This window comes from Quercus suber, unplaced genomic scaffold (assembly GCF_002906115.3).
Source record: "Quercus suber isolate HL8 unplaced genomic scaffold, Cork oak 2.0 scaffold_922, whole genome shotgun sequence".
In the NCBI taxonomy this organism is placed as follows: Eukaryota; Viridiplantae; Streptophyta; class Magnoliopsida; order Fagales; family Fagaceae; genus Quercus; species Quercus suber.
The window spans coordinates 202,011-209,762 of record NW_027070345.1 but is presented as its reverse complement, the minus strand read 5'-3'; the positions used below and the strand labels follow the sequence as shown (position 1 = coordinate 209,762).

Below are 7,752 nucleotides of genomic sequence, written 5' to 3'. Positions count from 1 at the left end.
AAAAAGCTTTACCGGTAAAGTTTCCAATTTTGTTTTTTTTTTTTTGTTTTTTACTTGCCAGTTAAATATGATTCAGGCTTTTGGCATTTCAATTGGCTTGATTTTGATTTAGGGTCACGTTTGGGGGTGCTTTTATTTTGAATAATTAGCAGAGATAAATGAAGTAGAGTGGTTTTTGATAATTCAATTATTCGGCGCATTGCCCTCTGTTTGGATAAAAAAAAATAATGGCAATTGCAAGGCCAGAACAACATGATAGGTTCAATGCATTAGATATTTGTAAATCGTTTTAACTTCTATTTAGTTTAGTTTTAGTTTCAATTTTAATTTATTAACTGTTTTCAATTGACTTTTAGTTTGAGTATTATTGGTTTCTAAAGTCAATTTGGATTTAAAGAGTGTGATATGAACCCAAAAAAATTGTAAATTAGATTGCTTTTGTTTGTTAATAGAATTCATAGTCGATAAAACACTTCCTCCCGCTCTTTCTTTTGTCTAATTTAGATTGATCTCTCTTCACTGCTGAAGCACTTCTCACGGTCCCTAAAAATCAAACTTTTGGGTATTGGATTTGGGTTGTGAGTTTGGTATTATAGTTGTTTTTACAGGTTGGTTGAATTGTGGGTTAGTTTGCAAAGCCAGAATTTAATCCATTACAAAGTGGATAATTTGCCATTCAAGAAGCTTTGCTACTAGAGCCTATATTGGCATGCTAGAGATCGGTATGTGACATGTGATTTCCGTTATCTACTTTTTTATTGTTAGCCCACCAAAAACGTAAATATACTTTCAAAACATTAATATTGAACCATCACTTGCTTTTATATTTTGTTGAGAAACATTAAAATGCAGAATAGTTGTAAATATACTACAAGTTGAACATTTATATGTTTGCAAATCACATTTAATCACATTTACAAATATGCAGAGACAGTAGTATGTGTGGATGTGTGCAATTGAACCGTCTATCTCAATTGATTCCCTTGCTCCTGCAAAAATATCTTCTGAGGGTGGGCAACACCTTTACTTGCAATGTTGAGGCTGAATTGCATGAAATAGAGATTGAGTCTATTGATGTAACTAGAAAAGCAGAAGGATGCAGAAGAATGCACTATTATAATGGTAAGTTTTTTCTAACTGTCAGATTTGCATGAATTGCATGAAATAGCGATCCTCATATGCCTTAGGTATACCCTGCAACCGTGGTCAGATTTGTTTGAACCTGAATCTTCATTGCCTTCTCCCCTTTTAAATTTTTATTGTTTTTGAATATGCCTTAGTAAGAGGAAAACCTCACAAAATACAATGAGATTATGGTTTTTGTAAGAAGAAACAATAGTCATGTGGATTTTGTTAGGTTTTATGAATTACATACATTATAGTAATAGTTGTAAAAAAAAAAAGTTCTTCTAATATTTAGAGTTAACATTATGAGACAATGGTTTATGTTTTTAGGTTTTTTCTTTTTTTTTTGGTCTAAATTTTGTGATTTTTTATTTGGCTTCATGTGCCTTTTTTGTTTTGTTTATTAAAGCTGTGATTTTTGATTGATTAAAATTGTTATTATGTGGGCTAATTCTTAAAAACTTGATTTTTTTACACTATTGCAAATCAACCATTTAGTAGGTTTGCTTTGTCATTCTCATTTCTGAAGTCTACCCAATATATTCTGATCAATACCTACAAATAAAATTAATTAGGAATGCATTGGATGCTATGAAAGCAAACTTAGTTGTTGATATGACTCTTAGTTGAGAAAGAAAAGAAAAATTATGACTGGTTGATTAAAATTTGGTGTGTTTGATGCTCACTAATTGTTTAGTACGTTTAAGATAATTCTTCAGTTAACTCTTGCTCAGATAACAGCTCATATTGGGGGAACAATTTTGCTGGTAGTCTGCAGAATTTTCAGGGAATCAAGTAAGAAAAATATAGAGGAAAAGAGACAAACATGGTTGCCATTGTTCTCGATCTCTGACCTGTCCTCGACATCTCTCTAGGTTATTCTCAATTAATTTAGTTCTCTACATTCATAATGTAATTAATTTTAGGTTCAGGTTTTGTAATTTTCTTCCTCCCAATAAAGCCTTCATCTTTACCTCTCGCAAGTCTCTGTTCTCTTTCTTCTTTTCCTCAAACCTATTGTAGTCTGCCTCCTCTGTAACTTCTCTTCCTGCCAACAAAATCCCAATAAAATTAGCGGTATTTTGCACCTAAGTTGTCCACCTATTTCAGACCTATGCACCACTCCTTTCAGTTCTGACTACAAAGTCGCTCTCCTTCTCTATGTATATGTGTATGCATGTGTGCGAAGTTTGTCTTTTACAAGTTTTCAATGGGTAGTATTTTGGTTTTGATTGGGATTGCTTAGGTGTTTTAAGTTAGAGTGTGATTTGAGAAGGATGTGCAAAGCAAGAGGCAGCCGAGAAGATACATGCTAGGTACATGAAACTTTCTCTTCTAATTTTAATTGAGTCTTTGTTTTTGTGAATTATGGTGGGGCAATGGTTTAGTTAAAATTTTACCCAGTTTTCCTTGGAAGTGGGAATTTGGAGGAATATTTTTAGGGTGATTCAAGTGTGGTTATTAATGCTCTGCAGATTGGTTCAGAAAGTTCATCAACAAAAACACCAGTTGTTGAAGAAGCTAAGGCCATATTTGCCCACTTGTGAGAATGGGAATTTCTGCATACCAGGAAGGATGCAAATAAAGCTAACTATCCTGAATAATGTATTAGGCAAGCAATACAAAATGTTTTAATGCTGTTGTGGTTTTGCTCTGTTATTATTCTGTTTCATCATTGATAGCTATAAAGATTCTTTCTTTCTTTCTTTTTTCTTTGTTTTTTTGTCATATTGAGTTGCTGTTGGGTTTTCATTGTTGGTAGGAAAGTAACTTTTTCCTCTTTATTTTATGAGAAGAGTTTTTGAGAAATTCACAGTTTATTGATCACTAAGTTTTTGATATCTATGTCTCTCATTATTCCATTTTATTTTATATTTGTGGCTCAATTGATCATTTTTAATGTTTGGCTTATAAAAAAACTTCTTTAAAGATAACATTTTTAATCTCTCTCAATGATTCAAACAAATATGTAGCCAAATATTTTCAAAACTCAAGTGTGAATGTTCAGTTATTTATTTGTAGTTTTTGATTGTATTTTGATTAGAGCAATGGTTATTAGTTTATCTCACACACACAATTGTGCAATAGTATTTTCCATTTTTATTATATAGTATTTTTTTTTTTTTTTACATTTTAATTTTAAAACCAACCTTTCACGATTTGCATTTATTCATACGTTGTGCATAACCTATCCCCTCTCTTATCCATCTTTCTTCCCACTGTCACTCTCATACCCAGACCCAGCACAGTAATACCCTGCAAGGGCTTGACCATGTCTGCCATCTCCAACCCGACCTCAATATCAGACCATTCTCTATTGGTAATTTTTAATTAATCTATGACTAATTCCTTTTCCTATTGTCCATAATTAGGTTTGCTGTCAATTTTGGGATTTTGATTCCTAACCCTTTTTCCTCTCTGTTTTTTTTTGGTTGAAGTCAAGGAAGTACGCTAGAAGTTCAAATACTACCACCTGAGTTGTTATTAGGGTTGGGTTTTGTAAAGCGTGGAGAGACAGAACAAAGGGTTGTCTCCACCGACCTACAGCCACCATTAGACAGTGGAACCACTACGGGTAAGACCCTACAATTCAATCAAACCCAGATATATCTCCTTACTGTATTCATCTGTATTGTAAAATTGACTTTTTTTTGTTTGTTCTTTCAGTTTTACTGATTCTTTTCTGCAATAAGAGTTCATAACCAAGTAAGTATGCTATTCATAAATTACCATTGTTTCTTTCCTTTCTTTTAAAATATATATATATATTTATTTATTTATTAAAGTTTAGGCAGTTTCTCTTTACCTATGTGCTTGAGATTTTCTTTCTTAATCTTCTTCTTCTATTCTATTTAGAATTGGTTTTTGTGGAATTGCATAATCTGGTGTATTCAGTAATCTTTTCCATTGCTGACATTAATGTTGAAGCAGTTTAAGAAACCAAAAGGCAAAGAAAAATCTATGGAGGTATTCCCTAGAATTTTGATATTTTTCTTATGGGTTTTAATTTTGTATTCTTTGAGGATTTTCAGTTTAGTTGGATATAAAGTTTCATATATTCATTTTCTTATTATGGGTTTTAATTTCGTGTATTCTTCAAGAGATGAATGGCCCTTGACGTAAATTATACTAAATTTGCTTAAAAAGTTAGAAGACATTTAAAGTAGAATTATAAGTTCAGTTGTTTGATGCAAGGTGTTATTCTTTGTCATCTGTTATCTATTGCTATGTGAAATTATTATAGTGAGCAAAAGATAATCTCTCTTCCTTGATTTTCCTACACACATACCTCATTTTAAATGAATTAAAAAAAAAAAAAAAAATCCACTGCATCTTCTAAAAAAAAAAAAAAAAAGATCCATTGATCGAGATGGAAAAATTTTGCATATCTAGGTATGATTTTATGCTTGCACATATGGAAAAGTTTGTGAGTTTCATATTACCATTAAAGTAGAGTGAGGATTCTACAAGTAGAACAATATTTGAATTTCAAATCCATTTCCTCTACTTTAGGTTTATGGGAAATTGGAATGACTTTTTTTACGCAAATTTTGGCTTCAGTTCTATGGAGTTTGTTTCATGATGAATTGTTAGACCAAAAATTCTCACTCATCTTGCTAGACCTAATAGTCAAACACAATATGGAATTGTCATAAACTTAATTATGATTGCATATTATTAAAGAAATGTGACTGGAAAAACTTTTTTTTTATAAGACAACTGGAAACACTTATAATATAACAAGATGTTAGTTTTATGAATGTCTTTAGCTACTTGAATTTTGTCAAATGCAAACTTACATTTAAAAGATACTTGGTATGCTGTTGAAATAATTAAGGTTGAAGTTTGATTTTGGGCTTGAGACACCATCTATGCAGATAATCTTTGACTCTAATTTTTCCCCCCTAATAATAAAGCAACATTTTTGCATGTGTAAATTTTAGGTTTATAATGGGTAAGATTCAAAATTGTAGTGGTCATTGATCTGAGCATCCGTTTGATATGAGTGGGAGGTTTAAAATTTTAGAACTTTTACCCTGGTCTTTTCATAATTTTTCTTGTAGTAAGTGGTTCACTGAAGAAAATAAGTTTCTACGGCCAAGTAATACATGATGAAACTCCATGCTGAACCACATGCTTCACTTTCTTTAACTCGTCTTCATTAGCACCTAAAACAAAAACATGAAAACTAAATGAATACCTTGCAGTAGGTCTATCAAATCACATATACACTAATTTGCAAACTTTCTACATTTATTGTTAAGGTTTGCGGTAGAAATTTATTTGTTCTGTTAAGTCTCAGAATAGGCAAAGGAAAATGCAATCTTCGAATCTTAATGTTTTTTGATTTCTATTTGTATTCAAATTAAAGATGTGCATTTCAACATTTTATTAGGGACGTGCCTGGGAACCCAAAGATGGATGATTTTGTTGATGATAATTCAAGAATCTTATTTGGTCACTAGTTGATACTTATATTAAGTGAACTCTATGAGGTATGCCACATCTCATCTTGCTTCATTTGTTCTGTTCAATCTACTGCACATCCCCAAGCTAGCATATAGATCATTTTTTAATTTGAATGAAATCATTCTAAATCAAAGTAATGTTTCATGCCTTTGTAGTCAGCCAAAGAAAGCTACAATGGTGATTGTGTGAATTTAAATGAGAGCAACATATAATGTATATTGGATATTCAAGTGATCGATGAGGTTAGAGGGTATACCACTTTCTGATATGCTTAGATATATATTCTTATCATTATTAAGCCATGTGCCTGTGCGGTAACCTTTTCAGAACACTTATTCTTTAGGAATAGCCTTTTCAAATAACCCCATTTTCCAAAAGCTGAAAAATAAGCTATACCAATCTGGCACGTAAGCATTTAAACATATTGTTATCCTTATTTAGTTATATAAGCATTTAGAAATTTTTGAAATTTTGCTATTACAGTTGCTGCTTCAAATAAACCTCATGCAAGTTCTGCATCTCAAAGATCAAGTAAAAGAATACCTTAAGAGAAGATTTCTCGAAGGGAACTCCAATGAGAGTCTTCTTTCTGTAACAAATCCTGCATATTGGTGTTAGGTAAGCCTTTCCCTCTTTGTTTTTATTTTATTTTATTTTATTTTTTTAAATAACATATATAAATGTCCTTAACATTTTTCACATTACTTATGTTGTTCTCTAAAATAAATTTTTTGTTTGGTGTTAATTTCCCTATTTGATGCAGAAAGCTTTGTTGATTTCTAAAATAAATTTGATGTTTGGTGTTTATTTCCCTATTTGATGCAGAAAACAAAATATTATAAACAATTATTCTTTTTTCCTTCTATAGTGATATTAATCAGATAAGAATGATCTTATTTTGCAGATAATATTTTCAATTGTAGATTAGGAGCTGCATACTAAAGAATTATGTTCTTCCATCCTTTATAAAGACAAACCATGTCATCGTTTATGACATCTGTAGCCTTGTAATTTCCTATGACTGAATTATTTTAAAACAAAGTTCTGAATATGTTTATATCTATAATTATTTATAGCTATGAATTTATTTTCTCATGCTCAACCTTTACCATTCCGATGTAAAGAATTATTGTAGTTCTTAGTCTGTATGGATCATATTGTTTGAGTTTTGTGTTTTGGTTTATAATCATTTACTGCTTTCGTAATTTTCTGCACACTTTGTGTTGGCATCATTAGAGATGCTTTGGTGAGAAAGCAGTTTGCATTGATACATTTATTTTATTGGTTGCTTAAGCAGTAATTATTTTACTATAGATTGGTAGTTTGAACAGTCTTGAAAGAAACCTGAGAAATCATAAAAGAATTTTATGGAGCTACTAAATGTTATGGTTTGTGCCTTTGAAAAACTTTTTGAACAATTTGGTGGGTTATTCTTATGAAAATCATGACAACTATGAAGTTTTGAACTACTTATTGCTTAAATGAGAACCCATATCCAAAAAATTTGCCACTACTAGTAAAGGTATATATTTTATTTTATTTTATTATTATATATGATTTAGGCTTGGGTATTTTGGTTGGGTTGGTTTTGATTAAGGTATTTGGGTTTTAATTGTCTTGGTTGTTTGTAGTTCTTTTGGGCTCTAATATATATTTTACTGTGAAGGTTACTTTGATGAACGTTTTCTTTCATTCTTTTTTTTTTAATATAGGCTTGGGAAGAGTTTTAGACTTGCATTTTCTTTTCTTTTTTTCAGCTAAAAGTACTTGCCTCTTTGTAGTAAAAAAATTTCAGCTGAGGTTGTGGACTTTCTTTCATCAAGCCAGTGAGTTAGGCTGCTTAGATTTGGTGAAATGTGACTTTTACTTGATACCATCAACTGACAATCAGGTGGAATGTGCTCTCATGGCATTGGGCAATCTTGATGACTCTTGCAACTGCTATTGGCTTGCAAGAAGGAATGGGAGGACATGCATTTATTATATCAGTGATTTTTCCAGAGAGTTTTGTTTGATTTGCATTCTGCATATTGAAAATTTGAAATGCTCCCTCAAACATAACTATGTTAGCTTTAGTAGTTACAGAATGATTAGTATACATTTGAATCCTATACTGATATCCTAGTATTTATCTTTATGGCATATTTGTTTCTAGAA

The 7,752-nt window shown here is 31.2% G+C and overlaps 1 long non-coding RNA gene across 17 annotated transcripts; it reads left to right on the top strand.

The window, feature by feature from the left end:
- On the top strand, nt 1-7,752 carry LOC112011153 (uncharacterized). Of its 17 annotated transcripts, none has more exons than XR_010626924.1 (14): nt 1-14; nt 609-722; nt 929-1,122; nt 1,860-2,441; nt 2,601-2,737; nt 3,364-3,445; nt 3,564-3,700; nt 3,793-3,831; nt 3,982-4,092; nt 5,522-5,621; nt 5,751-5,837; nt 5,939-6,002; nt 6,079-6,213; nt 7,353-7,752. It is a non-coding gene; the product is annotated as an uncharacterized LOC112011153 (long non-coding RNA). The 17 variants fall into 17 exon arrangements; XR_010626927.1 differs by lacking the exon at nt 1-14 and having other exon boundaries at nt 21-722; nt 1,860-2,000; nt 2,372-2,441; XR_010626934.1 differs by lacking the exon at nt 1-14 and having other exon boundaries at nt 21-722; nt 2,382-2,441.